This window comes from Empidonax traillii, unplaced genomic scaffold (assembly GCF_003031625.1).
Source record: "Empidonax traillii isolate 1590-97213 ecotype Southwest subspecies unplaced genomic scaffold, ASM303162v1 scaffold82:size1209730, whole genome shotgun sequence".
Taxonomy (NCBI): Eukaryota; Metazoa; Chordata; class Aves; order Passeriformes; family Tyrannidae; genus Empidonax; species Empidonax traillii.
In genome coordinates this window covers 487,482-500,341 of record NW_020955275.1, presented here as the reverse complement: position 1 = coordinate 500,341, position 12,860 = coordinate 487,482, and the positions used below count along the sequence as shown (strand labels likewise).

At 39.0% G+C, this 12,860-nt stretch overlaps 1 protein-coding gene across 4 annotated transcripts in view; it reads left to right on the top strand.

The window, feature by feature from the left end:
- Window positions 1-12,860, top strand: part of LINGO2 (leucine rich repeat and Ig domain containing 2) — a 477,776-nt gene that overhangs the window by 413,899 nt on the left and 51,017 nt on the right. The gene's annotated exons all lie outside the window — the stretch shown is intronic.

The following is a 12,860-nucleotide window of genomic DNA, read 5'->3' as shown; positions in this document are numbered from 1 at the left end:
GAGCAGCCTCCCCAGGGGAGTGCTCATAGCACCAAGCCTACCAGGGCTCAAGAAGAATTTGGGCAATGTTCTCAGGCACATGGTGGAATTCTTGGGTTGTCCTGTGCAAGGCCAGGAGCTGAATTAGTGGGTGACTTTCAACTCAAGATATTCTATGATTCTATGAAACCAAAAGCCCTGTGTCAGTACAAGGAGGAGTATGTGAGATGTGGTGGCATCCTATGAATGGGGTCCAGCCTTGACAAGCAAGAAGTGCAGGTTTTGCTGGTTTGTCTATTGAGGTGACAGTCCACTTATGTTTCATGCCCAGACTGTGCTGACCAAAAGAGAGAGAGCTGTGTATCAGTGTTTTCATCTTTACCAACACAGAACTATGTTTTTGTAAGCATAAAAGAGGACTCTCAGTCTACTCAGATGTATACTGTCCTTTTTAGAAGACAACACATATGTAGGCATATTTGACACTAGCTGGACAAGAAGCACATAAATAATATGACATGAAAGAATTTCTTCCCATCAGCCGTCCTTAGGTCTCAAACTCTTCTGCATCACCCCAGAAATTTAACCTCAGTATTAGAAAACACAGTTAGAGAAACTTTCACTTTGTTGATTTGTGACTGAGGAGAGAGGCACCACTTATGTCTACTTCTTGCTGAAAAGAGCCATGACTTCTATTTTTCCAGAACTGACCTCATATAGGAGTTTGAATAGGCATGTCTCTGCTGCATCAGCTTGCACATGTGGAAAACGGGAGTTAAAAGTTGCTCATTTTTGAATAAATGTTTAGATTAATGTGATTAAAATGTTCAGTGAAAACTGGAGAGAATGAGAATAGAAACAGAGGGCTCCAATCATCAATGGCTAGACTTGGTGATCTTAAGAGGTCTTTTCCAACTGTAACAATTCTATGACTCTATGATTTTTGTACTCTTGTAAAAGCACCTGTGAGATACTGGATTGTTGTATTAACTATTGGCTTGGACCAACTCATGTGTGTGTGTATTGGGGGGAAGGCACAGGTCAAATTTCAGAAAGGTGAGGTGGTGCCCTAAGCCACACCTAGCATGTCAGTGCTTTGTGGAATGCTTTATTTTGAATGTTACACTTTAAACTTTTGCCAAGATGTCTTATTTTCTAAAGTTTAGCAGTAAAAGTACCTCCTGAGAAAATGTGTGCAGCTTTTCTCCTTTGCACTCTCTCTTAAGGCTTTGCAAAAAACTGAGGAGTCTTCCAATAATACAGTGGGTAAATTTTTGTAGCCTTGTATATTTTTAAGTAAAACCCTTAGGTGAGCTCATATTTTGAGACTTGGGGTCCTACAGGACCAAGGCTTTCTTTGTCCAGGGAGGTTGATCTGGTTGTGTGTTGTGTATGTAAAATATGCATATTTTATAAGACTCTATTCAAGTGTGCTTTCCACCACCACTGAGTTAAATGCCATTAACAGAACTAGTTAGCTCTTTTTTATGCTCAAAAGTTGAGATCAAACATTTAAATACTGATATTAAATTAAAGGTATTTATGCATCAAATTTCCAAACAAATAGACATTCTCCTACTTTTAGGTACATGCTAATACCCAAAAATCACATAAATAGAATGTAATTTGCTGTCACCAAACTCCATCCTCCTTCAGTGAAGTAGCTGGGTAACCTTTCCCATAAATTCTCTTGTTACCAAAGACATGCTTTATGGAAGATCATGTCACCGCGAGCACTTTTTTATCCCTGATGCCATTACATCATGTCACATGTGGTACCTTTGGGAATGATGTCATGGCACCGCAGCTTGGCATACAGGGAGAAGCATTTCTAGGAGGGTACTATGGTGATAGAATGGATACTTATATGAAAACCTTTCATTACCAGCAAGCCTTGAAGCACAAGTAAAACACTTTTGCACATTAGGAAATGCCTTGTTGAGGAAAAGCTAATACTTCAGTTCTCTGTGGACTAATTAGAAAAGGAGCCCCATCCAGGACCCACAATTGTTTACTTGAATGGTTTTCAAGGAAACTACAGTGTTTCAGCTGGGCTCTAATTGTGCCTGATGGACCCATTACTTTATAATTTGAGCAGTGTTGTAGAATTTCCCCCAGTGGTTAATTAAACTGATGAGATAGTGCCAGATCTTGATAGAATGCAAGACCACTTACATTTATCACATCATCTCTGCCAGAGGTGATGCATGTATATTATTCAAAGCCAGTGGGGTCTTCTACCCCTCACTTACTTGGTTTACAACACCAAGACAATCCAGACTGGTGCTCTTTTTTGTTCCCCATCATGGCTCTGCCCCGCAGTTGGCCACAGGGGATCTCATAAGTCTCTGGAAATCTCAACTGCTTTTCACTTAGGCTTATTTCCTACAAAAGAAGTTTTCTGAATAAGCTTAAATGTGCAGCACTTGTGAAAAACCCTGTGCCTGTAAGCCAAAGGCACTTGGAAGACAGGAAAGCTGTCACTTAACTGCTGTCCACTTCAGAAACCACTGAGGGCAGCAGGAAGCAAAAATGAATGGTAAGATGATTGCATCTTTTACAATTTCTTTTCATTGCTGCTACTGCTACTGCCCTCTCAGTGATCTGACCTTTTATTATTTGATCTTTTTTCCCCTTCTTTTAATGCTGAGTGTTTTTCTGAGAAAGGATCACCCCAGCAAATTTGCCTTGTAGAAGTGCAGCAAAGGTAGGGAAGGAAGGGAGGGATGGGGAAAAGAGAGCTTCTTAAAACTTTGCATGAGGCTCACATATGGCTCAGGAAAAATAGAGAAAAGTCACAATTTAAAGGCTGCTTTGTGGAGTTTAGTACTTTTCAGAGATGAAAGGGTGAATATTTGGACTTTCTAGGTTCTGAGTGAGAAGTCAATATCCCTGCAGTCTCTAACTGACATTGTTTCAATATTTGAATTGAATCTATGTGTTTCCACATTTAATGTGTATAGAACTGTCTTTCTACAATACCCCTTTCCATGCCTGAAGTAGCTTGAGTATTTACTTTTGAGGAGTATTGGAGCTATTTTTACTGTAGATCCATTAGTAACTTCATATGAAGTCCAGTGTGCTTAGGCACGTTATTGTTTGTAAACACAACCACTGCTAATCAGTAAAGCATTAAATGAAGTCTTCACTGACAGAGAAGTTGACAAAGACAAAAAAATCTCTCTTGACAATTGATCAATGCTAGTGCAGCTCCATTTGCTGAGTCAAGGCTGGTGGTGTTACGATTTGTACCAATTATGGAATTATCCCCACTCCATTTGTCTTTCTTGTGTGATTTTTCTACAAAGCACCATGCAGAATCCAAAATTACAGACACACTGCATCTTGAAGTGCATTACAGGCTACCCCAAAGTTATTAAGTCCATGCTGAGCTTTGTGCTTGTCTGCCTGCATTACTTGCAGGATTGAAACTACATACAGACTCATTATCATGCAGCTTCATTCCAATATGGAATATTATGGTATTGATCAAAAAAAAGAGAAAAAATATCTGGGAAATGTTTTTTTGTCTTGTTTGCATTGCATAATGGAGTCATAGAAACTTAAGGTAGGAAAAAGCCCCGTGAATGATTAAGGCTCTTGCTATCACCCAAAAAATGGTGGAAACATTTTAAATTGCTCTGAAAATTTTGACAGAAGGTTTGGTTAATGAAAAAGGTTTTCACAGGAGTGACTACATTTTATGCAGAACTCTGATATCAAAGATAAAATTTGCAAGGAATATCAATGTTTTATCTGAAGATCCAGGCTGAGGGTGCTCTATCTTGGTAAATACATATAAAAGAAAAACAGCCCATTGCGAAAAGTTTCAGAGAGAGCCCATAAGAGAAAGCTGCAAAGGATGGTACACTCTTTTGGGACTGGCTCATAGCAGCCCTCACGGTGCTGTGCTTTGTACTTGTATCTGTAGAAAGGTGTTGATAGCACACCAGTGTTTTGGGCTACTGCTGAGCAGCGCTTGCACACCAGCATCAGGGAAGTTCCTCCAACATTCCATCCCCACCAGTAGGCTGGGGGGTGGGCAAGATCCTGGGAGGGGACATAACTAGACCAGCTGACCCAAACTGACTAGAGGGATATTCCATACCGTATGGTGTCAGCTCAGATATAAAAACTAAGAAAAGGAGGAGTGAGGGAGGACATTCATTATTTAAAGGGTTTGACTTCCAGATTAACACTAATGAGTGCTTGTCAATGGAAAATAGAGAATAAAATCCCTTTTTTTTTTCCCTCTTTGCTTGCACATGCATAACCTTTCACTTTTGCTTTATTAAACTGCCTTATCCCAACCTACTAGTTGTTTTCCATGCTGTTCTCTCTCCCCTGTGCAGCTGAGGAGGAGGAGTGATAGAGAGGCTTGGTGGGCACCTGGTGTTCTGCTAAAGTCAACCCACCATTCACACAAACTAAAAAACAAAATATATTTTACAATCCTATTTTATTCTTCAAAAGCACTGCTTTTGTCCAGTGTTTAATTATGGTACTCATACAAATAATTATTTATTTGTAACAGAAAGCTTAGGAGTAATACCCATGGATGAGGTTTCCTTTATAAGGTTAAATGAATCCTCTGTGACAACCTAAATTTCCTTAGGAAGCTCAATTTCAGTGACTCCCTTTACCTAATAAAGATGAATTGATCTGCAAAGAATTAGAACAAGAAATAAAATTGTAAGCTGAATTCAGAACCCAAAGTTCGATTTGGTTTACTTAGGCTTTTCAGATTCTGAAATTAAAATCAATATGCATATTCTTTCTGCCCATAGAAAACTATGAAATTACTATGAAAGCCTGGTCACTCTAGAAATTTGCTAATGTAATAAGAAGGAGAACATGAGAAACCATTTAAAATTACAAATATAAAATATTTAATAAATATTTTATAAGTACTACAATCAACTTTTGTCAGACTGACCTTCTTAAGCATTGGGTTTTTTGTGTGCTCTCTTTTAACTGGGGTGAAAAAAAGTAGATTCAAAAAAGACCATAATGTTTGAATAGTACCCCACAGGTATGGGAAAAAAACAAGCGCTTTGAAATCACTAATATTTGTGAAACCTCAAAAACCGTGAAACCATTCCCTCTATAATAATAAACTAATCAGTAAGACAGGCTGGGAATTCCACAGTACATTTTTCCACATGGGGCACAGTGTTAATCTTTCAATTATTGAAAATAATTTATTCATTAAAATATTATTATTCGTAATCTGTCACCAGGTATAGTTCCCAATCCAAATTAACTGTCTCCAGTACTGCACAGTATACGTAACAACAGGCAATTCCTCCAAAGAGCTTGCACTTGAAAGCTACAGTGTACACATTAAGGGTTATAGGCAAAAACTGTGGGAGTGTTGAAGATAGAAATGTGAATTCCATTGAGGCCTAGTAGAAACTGCTGAATTAAAGTGTGTGCTCTTACTTTAATCCCTGTCCATACCTTGAACCACAAGTCTATCTGGCCTGAATATTTGCAATACTGTAGAAGCCATTTCCATTTACACCACTTTTGTACTGCAGAACCAGCAGTTTCTGCTTTGCTGTCTTGCTCACCACAAGGCTGGTCAACTAAATCAGTGGGAATGGGAAGTAGATGCAGGCAAGCCCAAACAGTGATTTTGCTTGTAACTGTCCTCCTTCAGGAATAGTTTGATTGTTGCAGGTTTTTGGTGTGGTTTTAGTTTTTTGTTTTTCAAATTTGTGAATGGATGCTACCTTCACCTGTAAGTCAAATTGTCTAGGCAGTATTGTTAGGCTCAGTAGGACAGACTTAGATCTGCTGGTGAGTGCAGTTATTTCAAGGTTAGATTGGCATAGCTTCCGTTTGTCCCAATTTGTTATCTCAAGGATACAGATCCATCTGAGTGTTCAGCTATCCCTGTTTGCAGTCATTTGAGGTAGTCCTGCCATTTCATAACCAGATTTTACTGACTTCCTTCATGCAAGAGTCTGATGTGCATTGTTATGATAGTTTGCATCCTTAGAGAGAGGGAATGTGAGAAGTGACAGCCCAGGTCACCCTAGAGTACTTTTACGAAAACCAAGAATTTGTGAGAGCTCTGCACCCTCCCACAGTATGATTCAAATTGAGTCTGTTTTGCGACAGGACTCTGATGAGGAGAAAAATGGGAAACAGCATCCTGGGTGGGTGTTTGGGGAAGGGATTACCCAGGCTTGTGGAAATGAGCCTTACAAACCTTGCCAGCAAGCAGGGTTTAGCTAGTGAACTACCAGCTGCCCAGTCCTATCCAGCTCCCTAGCAAGGGAGCAGCAGTTTGAGTGATCTCATACAATCGATTTGCTGCTGTTTCCTGACAAATGAGCCTGCTCTTTATTAGCCCTGCTCATAGTCTCAAAAGGCAAAGTACTGCTCGTGTAATTCTTCCCTACACTTGCAAAGTGCACTTGTTATCATTCAAAGTGTTCTGTTCTTTTACAGCTTTTAAAAATTAATGATTTAATTTGTTCTCATCCCCCACAATTTTTTTTTATCTTTTTATTTCCCTTTTACAATTAAGATGTCCATAGATAAAGTGGAAATGTGCATGGACCTGAAAAATTTCACATTATATGACACAGTCTCTAAATTTATTGCGATTTTGCTACAGCTCAAGAAACACATTCTCCATGTTACAGAAAATTGGAGGAGCCATCTTGCTGAAGTCCCTAGTATCACTGCACCTCTAGGTAGATCCACCTGCTAGGTAGATGGAGAAGAAGCTTGGAGAGACAAAATGCTCCCATTTTCCCATTTTCATGGCTACTTGTATCTTTAGATGTCCTCCTCTGATTTTAATTTAACTCCTCTGGAAAGACTGTAATACTGCTAAAGGACTGCACATAATTCTCCTATTTTTACTTAATCCCCTAGGCAGGCCCACCTGCCTCCTTAAAAAATTTGCCACCTTTTGCTTTGATACCTGCCTATGTCAATAAAGACGTCAGATGTGGTTCTATGACAAGATCTGAATTTCAGTTGCTGAGATGTAAGCATCCCACTGACAGCCACAGCAGGATCCCTTGTTTCTTGAAGAACATAATTGCAAAAAGACTGTTTTTTGAGAATAGTGAGTGTAGGCCACATACTATCCTTGGTTGTGCTGTAACCCCCATCCTCCCTCAAATAAGGACGAAAATGTAAACAAAATTTTAACTCCAAAACTTTATCTTATTACTGTTATATCAGGTTTGGAGGTTAAAAAAACATAAACAACAAGCTAACGTGAATGACTTTCTAGTGTCTTCAGAATCTATTACTGGAGTTCAATAGAACAAAGAGTTGTAGAAAGATTACAATCCACGATAAGAACCAAAGTCCAACAGCCAAGTGCCCCTGAGAAAAGGAAGTACACTCTTCTTTTTTTTTTGAACTATCTTAGAGAAGAGTAACACCAGATCACTTCAAATAATCACAAGAATGGCAAAGAAAATAAGTGGTACAATCTTAACATGAGAAGATGCAGAGAATGAACTTCCTAGAAGCTGTTTGCTGGCTTAAAAAATTATGATAAAAAGTTCTATCATCTTAAAATTACTGGAAATTATGAATGAATCATGTTAACTGCCTGCATTTGATAACAGTAATTAATCTTGAGAAACATGAATTAAGACTCTCATATGGAAAGTTTTCCAAGGATACTTGAGCCTTGATTTGGCATTCAATGCTTCCAGATTAGTCTCGTACCTGGCACAGAACTGGGAAGCAGTTCAGCTTTAAAGGTCTGCTTTAAAGTCTGTGGGTATATGACAAATACTTTTACATTTACTCTGGGATGAAGACTCCCAGTTCTTTCACATTTTCACAGGCACCCTAATCACTGGATGAAGTCTGGGGGAGTATAAAGGAACAAGTAGAAACTGGGAACAAAAAACTGATGTAGAAGTGCAACAAAGTCTTAAATCTCATCAGGAATTTGTGACAACAGTCCCCAAAGTAAATAATGATTAAAAATGTTTAGCCCTGTGTTAAAGAGACTCATTAAAAAATATTTAGTGGAAAAGAAATGCTTGTGTTGTGAGCAAGTCTTGTGTATGTTGAAAACCAAGGTTCGTGGGGGTTCACATTATCTAAAAAGTTAAAGTCAAAACAAAACATAGAATAGGTGGTCTTAAAGGAAGAATTTACTTTTTGTTTACTGAGTGGTCAACATTCTTTGTGAGTAAAAGTATCATGTACTTGAAGGCTGTCATAACACATATACTTAAAATGGAGGAGGTATTCTATTCTGACAACCTTGATTCTGGTATTTCCCAAGATTTTACTTTATTTTTTTGCAATGTTAATTTCTTCTTTAAATGAAGTGAGTGTTAAAATTAATGTAACTCTTTCCTCTTCAAAATGCCAAAGGTTGGGTTTGATTTTGATCAAAATTGAATGTGACGTATACTTGTACAAGTAGATGTCTGTATGTGTGTTAGGGGTATTCCTATATTAACTTAGGAATCAAAGTTTAGAGCAAGTAATTTGCCCTACCAAGAAATATCTCTTACATGTAGTAATGGCATCTTGGAGCTTGAAACAAACTATTTGAGAAGCAACCTGACATTACAAAAGCATGAATGGGAAAAGTATTATTAGATGAAACATGACAGCAAGCTCAGAACAAGGGGCTTTTTGTTTTTGTCCTGGTGTTTTTAAGGAATAATGTATTCACAGCAAGGTGAATTTTTCTGAACTTGCAACACATGAGACATAAGGGACTACATGTCAGAGAGATTCAATTAAGCAAAACATTAGTGCTCAGACATGTTTGATTTTAAAGACCATATTCTTGAAATTTTAAAGTGGGTAAAATGTATTTCACTATTTCCAGTATGTAAGCCACAATGCCCTAGAGAGAAGGATGACATAAGGAAGTGCAGTTTAAGAACATGGTTGGTTTTTCATGAGGCATAAAGGAGTAGCAATGGGTCTAAATGCCTAAAAGTTTGCACAGCTACACTGGCTTCTGAAGATAGTTTGAGTCTTCTGTTATTCAGAATGGGTGCTTTCAGTATTAAGTTGAAGACCTTCTGCCATTTCAGCTCAGTCAGAGTGGGGCTGAAGAGTCAAAGTTTGTCAGATTCTGCCCAATTTTCAGAGACTTAAAAAGTTTAGAGCTGTTAAAGCAAAACAGCAGTGTCCAACTGATCCTGTGGCTCTGAAAGGGCCCATATGAAAACAGACTTCCAAAGCAGCTGACACAGCTTCCCCTAGGACAACCTTGCAGAGCACCTATATAAGGACTGAAAAAGAAAGAAAACTGGAGAGACAAGCACAGGCATGAATTAGGAAAGACATTTTGGCTCTCTACTAGGCATCTGCATCTAATAAATAGAGCTGAAGTTGAGGTATAGTTACAGAATACACAGTCCCTTCCCCAGGGCTCTTTTGTAAGTGGCCTGGACTCCTTTCATCCGTATTCAGCTTAATCACATAGAACTTGGGCCTGGCATGACAAGAAACTAAGAGCAAAATCACCTTTATTTGGTCACCAGCACTCACTATTTTTGATGCATATGACCAGGTTTTGTGAACAGATGCAGAGCATGGCTGTAAAGAGGTGGATATGACCTAAATTGTCCTCAGGTTACTAAACAACCAGTAGCATCTGTTAGCACTACTATGATCTGCACTACCCAAGCTCATTAGTGTGGATATATCTTCATATTTTCCATCTCTCTATCCATAATCTTTGCATTAGTCAAAACTGAATCCTGCTTATAGTCATCATGGACATAACCCGTCCCAGTTATCCATTACAGTTGATTTATATTAAATTTGACTCAGTTGTAGTGGTAATCTTGTCTTGGCATTTATGCTCAGAAAAAGAGAACAATGATGGAAAATAATAGATGAAGTGGGTTGATATGGTCAGTAAGCTTGTAATAATAACAATAATAATAATCCTGATAGGCATGTAATTTTGCCTTTAAGAGAAGGTTGAGTAATAGTTGCCTAGTAATTAAGAGAGGCCAGGTTAGGAGCTCCATTCTGTAGCAGGAACAGCTACGTGAATGGGGTCTGGTACATAGAGGTTAAGCCTCTGACCAAGTGTTACTTTCATGCGCTGGAAATAACCTGCTGGAAGAGCAGCAGCAGCATATGGTTCCTCAAAGGAATTTTGCAGACTGCAAAGTGGGATAGTGGTTTGTTTTTGATGAGATTAGGTATCATGTGGTGTAGCTTTATTAGCACAGTAAAACCAACTCTTTAGCTCAAAGTTCAACACTGATATACCACGCTGCCCTTTGGATTTCCAGTGTTATTATTTGATCTGTATGAAGATCTTTCCTAATGAGCAGCAAATTGCTCCTGGACTCCTCCAGCATAATTTCATCTAGGCTTTCTCTTTGATCTAGTTTTTGGATTTTTTTTTCCTTTCCACATTTTAGACCTAAATTAAAAATAATCAGAAGGTGGAAAAGCATGAAAACAAAGAAAAAAATTGTGTATCCTCCCTGTTTCTTAGTAGAGAGGTCCACGGATAATAAGCTCTAAAATCTGCAACCCCAAAGGTGTATGTCATTAGAAATTACTGCTTGTCTATTTCATTATTTAAAAATGAGAATTTTTTTTTTTTTTTAAGTAGTTCTTACTGGTCATCCAGGTCTCTCAAGCTCAGAAGAATAACATGACTTCAAAAGGAAATTAAATAATAACCAGAACTGATTTCCCAGTGGGCTTTCTTTATCATATCTTTTTGGGTCTTTTTTTCTGGCCAACACTACTGATTATAAAGCTAAGCTTATACCCCTTTCCTTTTAGGTTCTCTGGTGTTTTTCACAAGCTCCCCTTAGATAATACTTTTAATATTAATTTTCTTACCAGATGCTTGGAAGCCATGACTTTTACTGTCATGTTATTCTGAGGAGTTCAGTAACTGTTTCCATCAAGCAAAAAAGTATTTACATGTGTCCTGTTTCAAAGACAAATATTGCAACAGCCACCTCCCTCGGCACTGGTGCTGCCCTCTTGGCTCTGCTGGGCTTGGGCTCTGACTGGCCATGCAGAGACAGCTTCTGGTGGCAGCTGAGCCCCAGGAACAACTTCTACCTGCAGCAAACCCCCGTCCTTCAGATGACATAATGGTATGAATTTTCACCACTATAGCTCCCTCCCTTGCCACCATAATAGCATGTGTGTACCACTGTAGTATTTAACATCATCAGCTGGCACCTCATTTCACTCATGGTCATTGCTTAGGTGTGGCTGGAAGTCAGCGGTCCATTCTCCCATAGGCAAAAACCAAAATCCCAAAAGTTTTCGAAACCCCGCATATGTGTTACACATCAAATATTTGCTCAGTGGGGAAGATACAACAGCATGGGACAGCCTGCTCACTCTACAAATGTCATGGGAGTCTGTGAAGAAGTTTATGTGGTGGTCTGGTAGTTTGAGAGCTGCCCAGGCAATCTCTGAAATCTCATCACGAAGGGACAAAAATCACCTGTTTTTGCAGTGTTTTCCTGGCCAGGCCCACACATACACCTGAAGACACACACAAATGCACATCCTTTTTTTGTTTTGTTTTGTTTTGTTATTTGTTTGGTTGGTTTTGGTTTTGTTGTCTGTTTTGTTTTTGTTTATTTGTTTGTTTTGTTGTTCTTGGTTTTTTTTAAGTCTGTGCTACTGAGCTATGTAATTAGTTATCCTGTACTTACTGGAATGATGGGCAATGATATTTCTTTAATTGGATCTTCAAAACGGTATTCCAAGTAGTTCACGATCTAATTATTGATACATCTTAGGAGGAGAGACTGAATGGATGAGAGGTGTTCTTTGTGTTACAAGACACTGTCACAGTGGCAGTGGAGACTGTGAGAGGAGTTTTAAGTAGATCACAGGGGGAGAATAGAACAAACATAATAATAGCTCTTGAGCAACAGCTGTATTCTCATAATGGTAGAAGCACAGTATATGTCTTCCATTTCCAGGCCTTACCTTTCATGTGTGCCTTGTTTAGAAGAGAGGCGGGTCAGTAGAAACAGCATTCCATTCATTCCCTAGCAAATATATTTATGGCCATTTCAGAGTCAAGCTCTCCCTCTGGGTGACTGGCTCATCTGTTCAGTTTACCAAGCACTATGGGTGACAGTTTTTCTTAGCGATGAAAATACAGTCATATGCATGTTATGTGAGAGAAGGAGGCACAGTAAGAGAAGATAAATTGTAGTTTTTTTGGCAAAACTTATCTCACTGTCTTCAAGCAAATGCTGATAGTCTGTTCAGTCTTGTACCTTCTGAGCACAGGCATGCAAGCCAGTATTACAGCAATGTCAAACACTTATATCTGGCATTGTACAAATTTTGATGTATTTCACAGCAATAAGTAGTCGTAGCCTGGCTTGGTTAAAGGAGACACACATATGGCCTTAGGCTTCTGACTTTCCACAGTCCTTTCTAACAAGTAATACTTCTCATCATGTAATTAAATGACATGCTGTAAAATGGCCAGAGAAACTGAGAAATTAAGAAACAAGTTTAAAAAATTAAGCAAAACCTGGGACTTTTTCCACATTTAATTTGTCATTGTACGTCTTAGCCATTATCCATTCATCTTTATAGTGAAATGGATCTTCACACACTCTCAATAACATTTTTCATCTTGGTTCTGCAATTATTTGGTAGAAATACTTTCATTATTGTGAAATTCTGGGAGCCCCTGGTGGTCTAGGGAGTAAAGGTACTGTACTGTCACTGCAGAGACCCGGGTTCGATTCCCGGTCGGGGCCCCTCCCCGGGCAGATGGAGCTCGTTAGCCCATAAGGCAATCCATCTACGTCCTGAGGACCTCACTGCCACCGTCCAAGCGTGCTTGGCCCCGGCAGATGAACCTCAGGATTAAAGGGTGGGCTCAGTTCCGCGCACACTGTGTCTCA